The sequence below is a fragment of the Rhopilema esculentum genome, chromosome 14 (assembly GCF_057945365.1).
Source record: "Rhopilema esculentum isolate cy_ngs chromosome 14, ASM5794536v1, whole genome shotgun sequence".
NCBI classification, from domain to species: Eukaryota; Metazoa; Cnidaria; class Scyphozoa; order Rhizostomeae; family Rhizostomatidae; genus Rhopilema; species Rhopilema esculentum.
This window is the reverse complement of record NC_142828.1, coordinates 3,890,238-3,906,961: the sequence shown is the minus strand read 5'-3', so window position 1 is coordinate 3,906,961 and position 16,724 is coordinate 3,890,238.

Below are 16,724 nucleotides of genomic sequence, written 5' to 3'. Positions count from 1 at the left end.
GAAATTTATCGAGAACACTCCGAATGGTGTTCCGAACATAATTTCAAGCATTCCAAGTTGTTTCGAGCGAAAAAAATTTTTGCAAAATTTTCAGATTTTTCAACTTTTTTTACAGGTCCGGGGTCACAAATTTTGTGAAAAATGACTAAGTTCTTTTTTTCTTAATTTGACCTCGAAATTGATCGAAAACACTCCGAATGGTGTTCCGAACGTAATTTCAAGCATTTCAGGTTGTTTTGAACGAAAATAGTTTTTTGCAAAATTTTAAGATTTTTCAAGTTTTTTTACAGGTCCGGGGTCACAAATTTTGTGAAAAATGACTAAGTTCTTTTTTTCCTAGTTTGACCTCAGAATTGATCGAAAACACTCCGAATGGTGTCCCGAACGTAATTTCAAGCATTTCAGGTTGTTTCGAGCGAAAAAAGTTTTTTGCAAAATTTTAAGATTTTTCAAGTTTTTTTACAGGTCCGGTGTCACAGATTCTGTCAAGAATGACTTTTTTAATCCTCACGAATTTTCTTCCAGATGTTACTTGGAAAGTCACAGAATTTTCTTCAAATTACTACATAAAGGTATTTGACGTTTTTTATATTATTTCAAACCATGTTCTTTATTCGCAAAAGTTTTATACTTTTGAAGTTTTTTCATAAGACCTTCTTTAATCAGAATAAAGGCCAGTATTCTTTTTACGACATATCATCTAAAATTTCATTTGAAACGCTCTGAAAGGTGTTCAGAACGTAATTTCAAGCATTTCAGCCTGTTTTGAGCGAAAACAGTTTTTTGCAAAATTTTGAGATTTTTCAAGTTTTTTTACAGGTCCGGGGTCACAGATTTTGTGAAAAATGACATAGTTCTTTTTTTCCTAGTTTGACCTCAGAATTGATCGAAAACACTCTGAATGGTGTTCCGAACATAATTTCAAGCATTTCAAGTTGTTTCGAGCGAAAAAACTTTTTTGCAAAATTTTAAGATTTTTCAAGTTTTTTTACAGGTCCGGGGTCACAAATTTTGTGAAAAATGACTTTGTTCTTTTTTTTCTAATTTGACCTCAGAATTGATCGAAAAGACTCCGAATGGTGTTCCGAACGTAATTTCAAGCATTTCAGGTTGTTTTGAACGAAAATAGTTTTTTGCAAAATTTTAAGATTTTTCAAGTTTTTTTACAGGTCCGGGGTCACAAATTTTGTGAAAAATGACTAAGTTCTTTTTTTCCTAGTTTGACCTCAGAATTGATCGAAAACACTCCGAATGGTGTCCTGAACGTAATTTCAAGCATTTCAGGTTGTTTCGAGCGAAAAAAGTTTTTTGCAAAATTTTAAGATTTTTCAAGTTTTTTTACAGGTCCGGGGTCACAAATTTTGTGAAAAATGACTTAGTTCTTTTTTTCCTAGTTTGACCTCAGGATTGATCTAAAACACTCCGAATGGTGTCCCGAACGTAATTTCAAGCATTTCAGGTTGTTTCGAGCGAAAAAAGTTTTTTGCAAAATTTTAAGATTTTTCAAGTTTTTTTACAGGTCCGGGGTCACAAATTTTGTGAAAAATGACTTAGTTCTTTTTTTCCTAATTTGACCTCATATTTGATCGAAAACACTCCGAATGGTGTTCCGAACGTAATTTCAAGCATTTCAGGTTGATTCGAGCGAAAAAACTTTTTTGCAAAATTTTAAGATTTTTCAAGTTTTTTTACAGGTCCGGTGTCACAGATTCTGTCAAGAATGATTTTTTTAATCCTCACGAATTTTCTTCCAGATGTTACTTGGAAGATCAGAGAATTTTCTTCAAATTACTACATAAAGGTATTTGACGTTTTTTATATTATTTCAAACCATGTTCTTTATTCGCAAAAGTTTTATACTTTTGAAGTTTTTTCATAAGACCTTCTTTAATCAGAATAAAGGCCAGTATTCTTTTTACGACATATCATCTAAAATTTCATTTGAAACGCTCTGAAAGGTGTTCAGAACGTAATTTCAAGCATTTCAGCCTGTTTTGAGCGAAAACAGTTTTTTGCAAAATTTTGAGATTTTTCAAGTTTTTTTACAGGTCCGGGGTCACAGATTTTGTGAAAAATGACTTCGTTCTTTTTTCCTAATTTGACCTCGAAATTTATCGAGAACACTCCGAATGGTGTTCCGAACATAATTTCAAGCATTTCAGGTTGATTCGAGCGAAAAAACGTTTTTGCAAAATTTTAAGATTTTTCAAGTTTTTTTACAGGTCCGGTGTCACAGATTCTGTCAAGAATGATTTTTTAATGCTCACGAATTTTCTTCCAGATGTTACTTGGAAAGTCACAGAATTTTCTTCAAATTACTACATAAAGGTATTTGACGTTTTTTATATTATTTCAAACCATGTTCTTTATTCGCAAAAGTTTTATACTTTTGAAGTTTTTTCATAAGACCTTCTTTAATCAGAATAAAGGCCAGTATTCTTTTTACGACATATCATCTAAAAATTCATTTGAAACGCTCTGAAAGGTGTTCAGAACGTAATTTCAAGCATTTCAGCCTGTTTTGAGCGAAAACAGTTTTTTGCAAAATTTTGAGATTTTTCAAGTTTTTTTACAGGTCCGGGGTCACAGATTTTGTGAAAAATGACTTCGTTCTTTTTTCCTAATTTGACCTCGAAATTTATCGAGAACACTCCGAATGGTGTTCCGAACATAATTTCAAGCATTTCAAGTTGTTTCGAGCGAAAAAAATTTTTGCAAAATTTTAAGATTTTTCAACTTTTTTTACAGGTCCGGGGTCACAAATTTTGTGAAAAATGACTAAGTTCTTTTTTTCTTAATTTGACCTCGAAATTGATCGAAAACACTCCGAATGGTGTTCCGAACGTAATTTCAAGCATTTCAGGTTGTTTTGAACGAAAATAGTTTTTTGCAAAATTTTAAGATTTTTCAAGTTTTTTTACAGGTCCGGGGTCACAAATTTTGTGAAAAATGACTAAGTTCTTTTTTTCCTAGTTTGACCTCAGAATTGATCGAAAACACTCCGAATGGTGTCCTGAACGTAATTTCAAGCATTTCAGGTTGTTTCGAGCGAAAAAAGTTTTTTGCAAAATTTTAAGATTTTTCAAGTTTTTTTAGAGGTCCGGGGTCACAAATTTTGTGAAAAATGACTTAGTTCTTTTTTTCCTAGTTTGACCTCAGGATTGATCTAAAACACTCCGAATGGTGTCCCGAACGTAATTTCAAGCATTTCAGGTTGTTTCGAGCGAAAAAAGTTTTTTGCAAAATTTTAAGATTTTTCAAGTTTTTTTACAGGTCCGGGGTCACAGATTTTGTGAAAAATGACATAGTTCTTTTTTTCCTAGTTTGACCTCAGAATTGATCGAAAACACTCTGAATGGTGTTTCGAACATAATTTCAAGCATTTCAAGTTGTTTCGAGCGAAAAAACTTTTTTGCAAAATTTTAAGATTTTTCAAGTTTTTTTACAGGTCCGGGGTCACAAATTTTGTGAAAAATGACTTTGTTCTTTTTTTTCTAATTTGACCTCAGAATTGATCGAAAAGACTCCGAATGGTGTCCCGAACGTAATTTCAAGCATTTCAGGTTGTTTCGAGCGAAAAAAAATTTTTGCAAAATTTTAAGATTTTTCAACTTTTTTTACATGTCCGGGGTCACAAATTTTGTGAAAAATGACTAAGTTCTTTTTTTTCCTAGTTTGACCTCGAAATTGATCGAAAACACTCTGAATGGTGTCCCGAACGTAATTTCAAGCATTTCAGGTTGATTCGAGCGAAAAAACTTGTTTGCAAAATTTTAAGATTTTTCAACTTTTTTTACAGGTCCGGGGTCAAAAATTTTGTGAAAAATGGCTTCGTTCTTTTTTTCCTAATTTGACCTCATAATTGATCGAAAACACTCCGAATGGTGTTCCAAACGTAATTTCAAGCATTTCAGGTAGTTTCCAGCGAAAAAAGTTTTTTGCAAAATTTTAAGATTTTTCAAGTTTTTTTACAGGTCCGGGGTCACAAATTTTGTGAAAAATGACTTAGTTCTTTTTTTTCTAGTTTGACCTCAGAATTGATCGAAAACACTCCAAATGGTGTCCCGAACGTAATTTCAAGCATTTCAGGTTGATTAGAGCGAAAAAACTTTTTTGCAAAATTTTAAGATTTTTCAACTTTTTTTACAGGTCCGGGGTCACAGATTTTGTGAAAAATGACTAAGTTCTTTTTTTTCCTAGTTTGACCTCGAAATTGATCGAAAACACTCTGAATGGTGTCCCGAACGTAATTTCAAGCATTTCAGGTTGATTCGAGCGAAAAAACTTGTTTGCAAAATTTTAAGATTTTTCAACTTTTTTTACAGGTCCGGGGTCAAAAATTTTGTGAAAAATGGCTTCGTTCTTTTTTTCCTAATTTGACCTCATAATTGATCGAAAACACTCCGAATGGTGTTCCAAACGTAATTTCAAGCATTTCAGGTAGTTTCGAGCGAAAAAAAATTTTTGCAAAATTTTAAGATTTTTCAACTTTTTTTACAGGTCCAGGGTCACAAATTTTGTGAAAAATGACTAAGTTCTTTTTTTTCCTAGTTTGACCTCGAAATTGATCGAAAACACTCTGAATGGTGTCCCGAACGTAATTTCAAGCATTTCAGGTTGATTCGAGCGAAAAAACTTTTTTGCAAAATTTTAAGATTTTTCAACTTTTTTTACAGGTCCGGGGTCAAAAATTTTGTGAAAAATGGCTTCGTTCTTTTTTTCCTAATTTGACCTCATAATTGATCGAAAACACTCCGAATGGTGTTCCAAACGTAATTTCAAGCATTTCAGGTAGTTTCGAGCGAAAAAAGTTTTTTGCAAAATTTTAAGATTTTTCAAGTTTTTTTACAGGTCCGGGGTCACAAATTTTGTGAAAAATGACTTAGTTCTTTTTTTCCTAGTTTGACCTCAGAATTGATCGAAAACACTCCAAATGGTGTCCCGAACGTAATTTCAAGCATTTCAGGTTGATTAGAGCGAAAAAACTTTTTTGCAAAATTTTAAGATTTTTCAACTTTTTTTACAGGTCCGGGGTCACAGATTTTGTGAAAAATGACATAGTTCTTTTTTTCCTAGTTTGACCTCAGAATTGATCGAAAACACTCTGAATAGTGTTTCGAACATAATTTCAAGCATTTCAAGTTGTTTCGAGCGAAAAAACTTTTTTGCAAAATTTTAAGATTTTTCAAGTTTTTTTACAGGTCCGGGGTCACAAATTTTGTGAAAAATGACTTTGTTCTTTTTTTTCTAATTTGACCTCAGAATTGATCGAAAAGACTCCGAATGGTGTCCCGAACGTAATTTCAAGCATTTCAGGTTGTTTCGAGCGAAAAAAAATTTTTGCAAAATTTTAAGATTTTTCAACTTTTTTTACAGGTCCAGGGTCACAAATTTTGTGAAAAATGACTAAGTTCTTTTTTTTCCTAGTTTGACCTCGAAATTGATCGAAAACACTCTGAATGGTGTCCCGAACGTAATTTCAAGCATTTCAGGTTGATTCGAGCGAAAAAACTTTTTTGCAAAATTTTAAGATTTTTCAACTTTTTTTACAGGTCCGGGGTCAAAAATTTTGTGAAAAATGGCTTCGTTCTTTTTTTCCTAATTTGACCTCATAATTGATCGAAAACACTCCGAATGGTGTTCCAAACGTAATTTCAAGCATTTCAGGTAGTTTCGAGCGAAAAAAGTTTTTTGCAAAATTTTAAGATTTTTCAAGTTTTTTTACAGGTCCGGGGTCACAAATTTTGTGAAAAATGACTTAGTTCTTTTTTTCCTAGTTTGACCTCAGAATTGATAGAAAACACTCCAAATGGTGTCCCGAACGTAATTTCAAGCATTTCAGGTTGATTAGAGCGAAAAAACTTTTTTGCAAAATTTTAAGATTTTTCAACTTTTTTTACAGGTCCGGGGTCACAAATTTTGTGAAAAATGACTTCGTTCTTTTTTTCCTAGTTTGACCTCAGAATTGATCGAAAACACTCCGAATGGTGTCCCGAACGTAATTTCAAGCATTTCAGGTTGATTCGAGCGAAAAAACTTTTTTGCAAAATTTTAAGATTTTTCAACTTTTTTTACAGGTCCGGGGTCAAAAATTTTGTGAAAAATGACTTTGTTCTTTTTTTCCTAGTTTGACCTCAGAATTGATCGAAAACACTCCAAATGGTGTCCCGAACGTAATTTCAAGCATTTCAGGTTGATTCGAGCGAAAAAACTTTTTTGCAAAATTTTAAGATTTTTCAACTTTTTTTACAGGTCCGGGGTCACAAATTTTGTGAAAAATGACTTCGTTCTTTTTTTCCTAGTTTGACCTCAGAATTGATCGAAAACACTCCGAATGGTGTTCCGAACGTAATTTCAAGCATTTCAGGTTGTTTCGAGGGAAAAAAATTTTTTGCAAAATTTTAGGATTTTTCAAGTTTTTTTACAGGTCCGGGGTCACAAATTTTGTTAAAAATGACTTAGGCCTTTTTTTCCTAATTTGACCTCATAATTGATCAAAAACACTCCGAATGGTGTTCCGAACGTAATTTCAAGCATTTCAGGTTGTCTCGAGCCAAAAAAGTTTTTTGCAAAATTTTCAGATTTTTCAAGTCTTTTTACAGGTCCGGGGTCACAAATTTTGTGAAAAATGACTTAGTTCTTTTCTTCCTTGTTTGACCTCAGAATTGATCGAAAACACTCCCAATTGTGTTCGGAACGTAATTTCAAGCATTTCAGGTTGATTCGAGCGAAAAAACTTTTTTGCAAAATATTAAGATTTTTCAAGTTTTTTTACAGGTCCGGGGTCACAAATTTTGTGAAAAATGACTTAGTTCTTTTTTTCCTAATTTGACCTTATAATTGATCGAAAACACTCCCAATGGTGTTCCGAACGTAATTTCAAGCATTTCAGGTTGATTCGAGCGAAAAAACTTTTTTGCAAAATTTTATGATTTTTCAAGTTTTTTTACAGGTCCGGGGTCACAAATTTTGTGAAAAATGACTTAGTTCTTTTTTTCCTAATTTGACCTCATAATTGATCGAAAACATTCCGAATGGTGTTCCGAACGTAATTTCAAGCATTTCAGGTAGTTTCGAGCGAAAAAAGTTTTTTGCAAAATTTTAAGATTTTTCAACTTCTTTTACAGGTCCGGGGTCACAAATTTTGTGAAAAATGACTTCGTTCTTTTTTTCCTAGTTTGACCTCAGAATTGATCGAAAACACTCCGAATGGTGTTCCGAACGTAATTTCAAGCATTTCAGGTTGTTTCCAGGGAAAAAATTTTTTTGCAAAATTTTAAGATTGTTCAAGTTTTTTTACAGGTCCGGGTTCACAAATTTTGTGATAAATGACTTAGTCCTTTTTTTCCTAATTTGACCTCATAATTGATCGAAAACACTCCGAATGGTGTTCCGAACGTAATTTCAAGCATTTCAGGTTGTTTCGAGCGAAAAAAGTTTTTTGCAAAATTTTCAGATTTTTCAAGTTTTTTTACAGGTCCGGGGTCACAAATGTTGTGAAAAATGACTTAGTTCTTTTTTTCCTAGTTTGACCTCAGAATTGATCGAAAACACTGCGAATTGTGTTCGGAACGTAATTTCAAGCATTTCAGGTTGATTCGAGCGAAAAAACTTTTTTGCAAAATACTAAGATTTTTCAAGTTTTTTTACAGGTCCGGGGTCACAAATTTTGTGAAAAATGACTTAGTTCTTTTTTTCCTAATTTGACCTCATAATTGATCGAAAACACTCCGAATGGTGTTCCGAAGGTAATTTCAAGCATTTCAGGTTGATTCGAGCAAAAAAACTTTTTTGCAAAATTTTAAGATTTTTCAAGTTTTTTTACAGGTCCGGGGTCACAAATTTTGTGAAAAATGACTTCGTTCTTTTTTCCTAATTTGACCTCGAAATTTATCGAGAACACTCCGAATGGTGTTCCGAACATAATTTCAAGCATTTCAAGTTGTTTCGAGCGAAAAAAATTTTTGCAAAATTTTAAGATTTTTCAACTTTTTTTACAGGTCCGGGGTCACAAATGTTGTGAAAAATGACTAAGTTCTTTTTTTCCTAATTTGACCTCATAATTGATCGAAAACACTCCGAATGGTGTCCCGAACGTAATTTCAAGCATTTCAGGTTGATTCGAGCGAAAAAACTTTTTTGCAACATTTTAAGATTTTTCAAGTTTTTTTACAGGTCCGGGGTCACAAATTTTGTGAAAAATGACTAAGTTCTTTTTTTCCTAATTTGACCTCGAAATTGATCGAAAACACTCCGAATGGTGTTCGGAATGTAATTTCAAGCATTTCAGGTTGATTCGAGCGAAAAAACTTTTTTGCAAAATTTTAAGATTTTTCACCTTTTTTACAAGTCCGGGGTCACAAATTTTGTGAAAAATGACTTAGTCCTTTTTTTCCTAATTTGACCTCATAATTGATCGAAAACACTCCGAATGGTGTTCCGAACGTAATTTCAAGCATTTCAGGTTGTTTCGAGGGAAAAAAATTTTTTGCAAAATTTTAAGATTGTTCAAGTTTTTTTACAGGTCCGGGGTCACAAATTTTGTGATAAATGACTTAGTCCTTTTTTTCCTAATTTGACCTCATAATTGATCGAAAACACTCCGAATGGTGTTCCGAACGTAATTTCAAGCATTTCAGGTTGTTTCGAGCGAAAAAAGTTTTTTGCAAAATTTTCAGATTTTTCAAGTTTTTTTACAGGTCCGGGGTCACAAATGTTGTGAAAAATGACTTAGTTCTTTTTTCCTAGTTTGACCTCAGAATTGATCGAAAACACTCCGAATTGTGTTCGGAACGTAATTTCAAGCATTTCAGGTTGATTCGAGCGAAAAAACTTTTTTGCAAAATATTAAGATTTTTCAAGTTTTTTTACAGGTCCGGGGTCACAAATTTTGTGAAAAATGACTTAGTTCTTTTTTTCCTAATTTGACCTCATAATTGATCGAAAACACTTCGAATGGTGTTCCGAAGGTAATTTCAAGCATTTCAGGTTGATTCGAGCAAAAAAACTTTTTTGCAAAATTTTAAGATTTTTCAAGTTTTTTTACAGGTCCGGGGTCACAAATTTTGTGAAAAATGACTTCGTTCTTTTTTCCTAATTTGACCTCGAAATTTATCGAGAACACTCCGAATGGTGTTCCGAACATAATTTCAAGCATTTCAAGTTGTTTCGAGCGAAAAAAAATTTTGCAAAATTTTAACATTTTTCAACTTTTTTTACAGGTCCGGGGTCACAAATTTTGTGAAAAATGACTAAGTTCTTTTTTTCTTAATTTGACCTCGAAATTGATCGAAAACACTCCGAATGGTGTTCCGAACGTAATTTCAAGCATTTCAGGTTGTTTTGAACGAAAATAGTTTTTTGCAAAATTTTAAGATTTTTCAAGTTTTTTTACAGGTCCGGGGTCACAGATTCTGTCAAGAATGATTTTTTAATGCTCACGAATTTTCTTCCAGATGTTACTTGGAAAGTCACAGAATTTTCTTCAAATTACTACATAAAGGTATTTGACGTTTTTTATATTTTTTCAAACCATGTTCTTTATTCGCAAAAGTTTTATACTTTTGAAGTTTTTTCATAAGACCTTCTTTAATCAGAATAAAGGCCAGTATTCTTTTTACGACATATCATCTAAAATTTCATTGGAAACGCTCCGAATGGTGTTCCGAACGTAATTTCAAGCATTTCAGGTTGTTTCGAGCGAAAAAAGTTTTTTGCAAAATTTTCAGATTTTTCAAGTTTTTTTACAGGTCCGGGGTCACAAATGTTGTGAAAAATGACTAAGTTCTTTTTTTCCTAATTTGACCTCGAAATTGATCGAAAACACTCCGAATGGTGTTCGGAATGTAATTTCAAGCATTTCAGGTTGATTCGAGCGAAAAAACTTTTTTGCAAAATTTTAAGATTTTTCACCTTTTTTTACAAGTCCGGGGTCACAAATTTTGTGAAAAATGACTTCGTTCTTTTTTTCCTAGTTTGACCTCAGAATGTATCGAAAACACTCCGAATGGTGTTCCGAACGTAATTTCAAGCATTTCAGGTTGTTTCGAGGGAAAAAAATTTTTTGCAAAATTTTAAGATTTTTCAAGTTTTTTTACAGGTCCGGGGTCACAAATTTTGTTAAAAATGACTTAGTCCTTTTTTTCCTAATTTGACCTCATAATTGATCAAAAACACTCCGAATGGTGTTCCGAACGTAATTTCAAGCATTTCAGGTTGTTTCGAGCCAAAAAAGTTTTTTGCAAAATTTTTAGATTTTTCAAGTCTTTTTACAGGTCCGGGGTCACAAATTTTGTGAAAAATGACTGAGTTCTTTTTTTCCTAGTTTGACCTCAGAATTGATCGAAAACACTCCCAATTGTGTTCGGAACGTAATTTCAAGCATTTCAGGTTGATTCGAGCGAAAAAACTTTTTTGCAAAATATTAAGATTTTTCAAGTTTTTTTACAGGTCCGGGGTCACAAATTTTGTGAAAAATGACTTAGTTCTTTTTTTCCTAATTTGACCTTATAATTGATCGAAAACACTCCGAATGGTGTTCCGAACGTAATTTCAAGCATTTCAGGTTGATTCGAGCGAAAAAACTTTTTTGCAAAATTTTATGATTTTTCAAGTTTTTTTACAGGTCCGGGGTCACAAATTTTGTGAAAAATGACTTAGTTCTTTTTTTCCTAATTTGACCTCATAATTGATCGAAAACATTCCGAATGGTGTTCCGAACGTAATTTCAAGCATTTCAGGTTATTTCGAGGGAAAAAAATTTTTTGCAAAATTTTAAGATTTTTCAAGTTTTTTTACAGGTCCGGGGTCACAAATTTTGTTAAAAATGACTTAGTCCTTTTTTTCCTAATTTGACCTCATAATTGATCAAAAACACTCCGAATGGTGTTCCGAACGTAATTTCAAGCATTTCAGGTTGTTTCGAGCCAAAAAATTTTTTTGCAAAATTTTCAGATTTTTCAAGTCTTTTTACAGGTCCGGGGTCACAAATTTTGTGAAAAATGACTTAGTTCTTTTTTTCCTAGGTTGACCTCAGAATTGATCGAAAACACTCCCAATTGTGTTCGGAACGTAATTTCAAGCATTTCAGGTTGTTTCGAGCGAAAAAACTTTTTTGCAAAATATTAAGATTTTTCAAGTTTTTTTACAGGTCCGGGGTCACAAATTTTGTGAAAAATGACTTAGTTCTTTTTTTCCTAATTTGACCTTATAATTGATCGAAAACACTCCGAATGGTGTTCCGAACGTAATTTCAAGCATTTCAGGTTGATTCGAGCGAAAAAACTTTTTTGCAAAATTTTAAGATTTTTCAACTTTTTTTACAGGTCCGGGGTCACAAATTTTGTGAAAAATGACTTCGTTCTTTTTTTCCTAGTTTGACCTCAGAATTGATCGAAAACACTCCGAATGGTGTTCCGAACGTAATTTCAAGCATTTCAGGTTGTTTCGAGGGAAAAAATTTTTTTGCAAAATTTTAAGATTGTTCAAGTTTTTTTACAGGTCCGGGGTCACAAATTTTGTGATAAATGACTTAGTCCTTTTTTTCCTAATTTGACCTCATAATTGATCGAAAACACTCCGAATGGTGTTCCGAACGTAATTTCAAGCATTTCAGGTTGTTTCGAGGGAAAAAAATTTTTTGCAAAATTTTAAGATTTTTCAAGTTTTTTTACAGGTCCGGGGTCACAAATTTTGTTAAAAATGACTTAGTCCTTTTTTTCCTAATTTGACCTCATAATTGATCAAAAACACTCCGAATGGTGTTCCGAACGTAATTTCAAGCATTTCAGGTTGTTTCGAGCCAAAAAAGTTTTTTGCAAAATTTTCAGATTTTTCAAGTCTTTTTACAGGTCCGGGGTCACAAATTTTGTGAAAAATGACTGAGTTCTTTTTTTCCTAGTTTGACCTCAGAATTGATCGAAAACACTCCCAATTGTGTTCGGAACGTAATTTCAAGCATTTCAGGTTGATTCGAGCGAAAAAACTTTTTTGCAAAATATTAAGATTTTTCAAGTTTCTTTACAGGTCCGGGGTCACAAATTTTGTGAAAAATGACTTAGTTCTTTTTTTCCTAATTTGACCTTATAATTGATCGAAAACACTCCGAATGGTGTTCCGAACGTAATTTCAAGCATTTCAGGTTGATTCGAGCGAAAAAACTTTTTTGCAAAATTTTATGATTTTTCAAGTTTTTTTACAGGTCCGGGGTCACAAATTTTGTGAAAAATGACTTAGTTCTTTTTTTCCTAATTTGACCTCATAATTGATCGAAAACATTCCGAATGGTCTTCCGAACGTAATTTCAAGCATTTCAGGTAGTTTCGAGCGAAAAAAGTTTTTTGCAAAATTTTAAGATTTTTCAACTTTTTTTACAGGTCCGAGGTCACAAATTTTGTGAAAAATGACTTAGTTCTTTTTTTCCTAGTTTGACCTCAGAATTGATCGAAAACACTCCGAATGGTGTTCCGAACGTAATTTCAAGCATTTCAGGTTGTTTCGAGGGAAAAAAATTTTTTGCAAAATTTTAAGATTGTTCAAGTTTTTTTACAGGTCCGGGGTCACAAATTTTGTGATAAATGACTTAGTCCTTTTTTTCCTAATTTGACCTCATAATTGATCGAAAACACTCCGAATGGTGTTCCGAACGTAATTTCAAGCATTTCAGGTTGTTTCGAGGGAAAAAAATTTTTTGCAAAATTTTAAGATTTTTCAAGTTTTTTTACAGGTCCGGGGTCACAAATTTTGTTAAAAATGACTTAGTCCTTTTTTTCCTAATTTGACCTCATAATTGATCAAAAACACTCCGAATGGTGTTCCGAACGTAATTTCAAGCATTTCAGGTTGTTTCGAGCCAAAAAAGTTTTTTGCAAAATTTTCAGATTTTTCAAGTCTTTTTACAGGTCCGGGGTCACAAATTTTGTGAAAAATGACTGAGTTCTTTTTTTCCTAGTTTGACCTCAGAATTGATCGAAAACACTCCCAATTGTGTTCGGAACGTAATTTCAAGCATTTCAGGTTGATTCGAGCGAAAAAACTTTTTTGCAAAATATTAAGATTTTTCAAGTTTTTTTACAGGTCCGGGGTCACAAATTTTGTGAAAAATGACTTAGTTCTTTTTTTCCTAATTTGACCTTATAATTGATCGAAAACACTCCGAATGGTGTTCCGAACATAATTTCAAGCATTTCAAGTTGTTTCGAGCGAAAAAAAATTTTGCAAAATTTTAAGATTTTTCAACTTTTTTTACAGGTCCGGGGTCACAAATTTTGTGAAAAATGACTAAGTTCTTTTTTTCTTAATTTGACCTCGAAATTGATCGAAAACACTCCGAATGGTGTTCCGAACGTAATTTCAAGCATTTCAGGTTGTTTTGAACGAAAATAGTTTTTTGCAAAATTTTAAGATTTTTCAAGTTTTTTTACAGGTCCGGGGTCACAGATTCTGTCAAGAATGATTTTTTAATGCTCACGAATTTTCTTCCAGATGTTACTTGGAAAGTCACAGAATTTTCTTCAAATTACTACATAAAGGTATTTGACGTTTTTTATATTTTTTCAAACCATGTTCTTTATTCGCAAAAGTTTTATACTTTTGAAGTTTTTTCATAAGACCTTCTTTAATCAGAATAAAGGCCAGTATTCTTTTTACGACATATCATCTAAAATTTCATTGGAAACGCTCCGAATGGTGTTCCGAACGTAATTTCAAGCATTTCAGGTTGTTTTGAGCGAAAAAAGTTTTTTGCAAAATTTTCAGATTTTTCAAGTTTTTTTACAGGTCCGGGGTCACAAATGTTGTGAAAAATGACTAAGTTTTTTTTTTCCTAATTTGACCTCATAATTGATCGAAAACACTCCGAATGGTGTCCCGAACGTAATTTCAAGCATTTCAGGTTGATTCGAGTGAAAAAACTTTTTTGCAACATTTTAAGATTTTTCAAGTCTTTTTACAGGTCCGGGATCACAAATTTTGTGAAAAATGACTGAGTTCTTTTTTTCCTAGTTTGACCTCAGAATTGATCGAAAACACTCCCAATTGTGTTCGGAACGTAATTTCAAGCATTTCAGGTTGATTCGAGCGAAAAAACTTTTTTGCAAAATATTAAGATTTTTCAAGTTTTTTTACAGGTCCGGGGTCACAAATTTTGTGAAAAATGACTTAGTTCTTTTTTTCCTAATTTGACCTTATAATTGATCGAAAACACTCCGAATGGTGTTCCGAACATAATTTCAAGCTTTTCAAGTTGTTTCGAGCGAAAAAAAATTTTGCAAAATTTTAAGATTTTTCAACTTTTTTTACAGGTCCGGGGTCACAAATTTTGTGAAAAATGACTAAGTTCTTTTTTTCTTAATTTGACCTCGAAATTGATCGAAAACACTCCGAATGGTGTTCCGAACGTAATTTCAAGCATTTCAGGTTGTTTTGAACGAAAATAGTTTTTTGCAAAATTTTAAGATTTTTCAAGTTTTTTTACAGGTCCGGGGTCACAGATTCTGTCAAGAATGATTTTTTAATGCTCACGAATTTTCTTCCAGATGTTACTTGGAAAGTCACAGAATTTTCTTCAAATTACTACATAAAGGTATTTGACGTTTTTTATATTTTTTCAAACCATGTTCTTTATTCGCAAAAGTTTTATACTTTTGAAGTTTTTTCATAAGACCTTCTTTAATCAGAATAAAGGCCAGTATTCTTTTTACGACATATCATCTAAAATTTCATTGGAAACGCTCCGAATGGTGTTCCGAACGTAATTTCAAGCATTTCAGGTTGTTTCGAGCGAAAAAAGTTTTTTGCAAAATTTTCAGATTTTTCAAGTTTTTTTACAGGTCCGGGGTCACAAATGTTGTGAAAAATGACTAAGTTCTTTTTTTCCTAATTTGACCTCATAATTGATCGAAAACACTCCGAATGGTGTCCCGAACGTAATTTCAAGCATTTCAGGTTGCTTCGAGCGAAAAAACTTTTTTGCAACATTTTAAGATTTTTCAAGTTTTTTTACAGGTCCGGGGTCACAAATTTTGTGAAAAATGACTAAGTTCTTTTTTTCCTAATTTGACCTCGAAATTGATCGAAAACACTCCGAATGGTGTTCGGAATGTAATTTCAAGCATTTCAGGTTGATTCGAGCGAAAAAACTTTTTTGCAAAATTTTAAGATTTTTCACCTTTTTTTACAAGTCCGGGGTCACAAATTTTGTGAAAAAATGACTTAGTCCTTTTTTTCCTAATTTGACCTCATAATTGATCGAAAACACTCCAAATGGTGTTCCGAACGTAATTTCAAGCATTTCAGGTTGTTTCGAGCGAAAAAAGTTTTTTGCAAAATTTTGAGATTTTTCAAGTTTTTTTACAGGTCCGGGGTCACAAATTTTGTGAAAAATGACTTTGTTCTTTTTTTCCTAGTTTGACCTCAGAATTGATCGAAAACACTGCGAATAGTGTCCTGAACGTAATTTCAAGCATTTCAGGTTGATTCGAGCGAAAAAACTTTTTTGCAAAATTTTAAGATTTTTCAACTTTTTTTACAGGTCCGGGGTCACAAATTTTTTGAAAAATGACTTCGTTCTTTTTTTCCTAGTTTGACCTCAGAATTGATCGAAAACACTCCGAATGGTGTTCCGAACGTAATTTCAAGCATTTCAGGTTGTTTCGAGGGAAAAAAATTTTTTGAAAATTTTAAGATTGTTCAAGTTTTTTTACAGGTCCGGGGTCACAAATTTTGTGATAAATGACTTAGTCCTTTTTTTCCTAATTTGACCTCATAATTGATCGAAAACACTCCGAATGGTGTTCCGAACGTAATTTCAAGCATTTCAGGTTGTTTCAAGCGAAAAAAGTTTTTTGCAAAATTTTCAGATTTTTCAAGTTTTTTTACAGGTCCGGGGTCACAAATGTTGTGAAAAATGACTTAGTTCTTTTTTTCCTAGTTTGACCTCAGAATTGATCGAAAACACTCCGAATTGTGTTCGGAACGTAATTTCAAGCATTTCAGGTTGATTCGAGCGAAAAAACTTTTTTGCAAAATATTAAGATTTTTCAAGTTTTTTTACAGGTCCGGGGTCACAAATTTTGTGAAAAATGACTTTGTTCTTTTTTTCCTAGTTTGACCTCAGAATTGATCGAAAACACTGCGAATAGTGTCCTGAACGTAATTTCAAGCATTTCAGGTTGATTCGAGCGAAAAAACTTTTTTGCAAAATTTTAAGATTTTTCAACTTTTTTTACAGGTCCGGGGTCACAAATTTTGTGAAAAATGACTTCGTTCTTTTTTTCCTAGTTTGACCTCAGAATTGATCGAAAACACTCCGAATGGTGTTCCGAACGTAATTTCAAGCATTTCAGGTTGTTTCGAGGGAAAAAAATTTTTTGAAAATTTTAAGATTGTTCAAGTTTTTTTACAGGTCCGGGGTCACAAATTTTGTGATAAATGACTTAGTCCTTTTTTTCCTAATTTGACCTCATAATTGATCGAAAACACTCCGAATGGTGTTCCGAACGTAATTTCAAGCATTTCAGGTTGTTTCGAGCGAAAAAAGTTTTTTGCAAAATTTTCAGATTTTTCAAGTTTTTTTACAGGTCCGGGGTCACAAATGTTGTGAAAAATGACTTAGTTCTTTTTTTCCTAGTTTGACCTCAGAATTGATCGAAAACACTCCGAATTGTGTTCGGAACGTAATTTCAAGCATTTCAGGTTGATTCGAGCGAAAAAACTTTTTTGCAAAA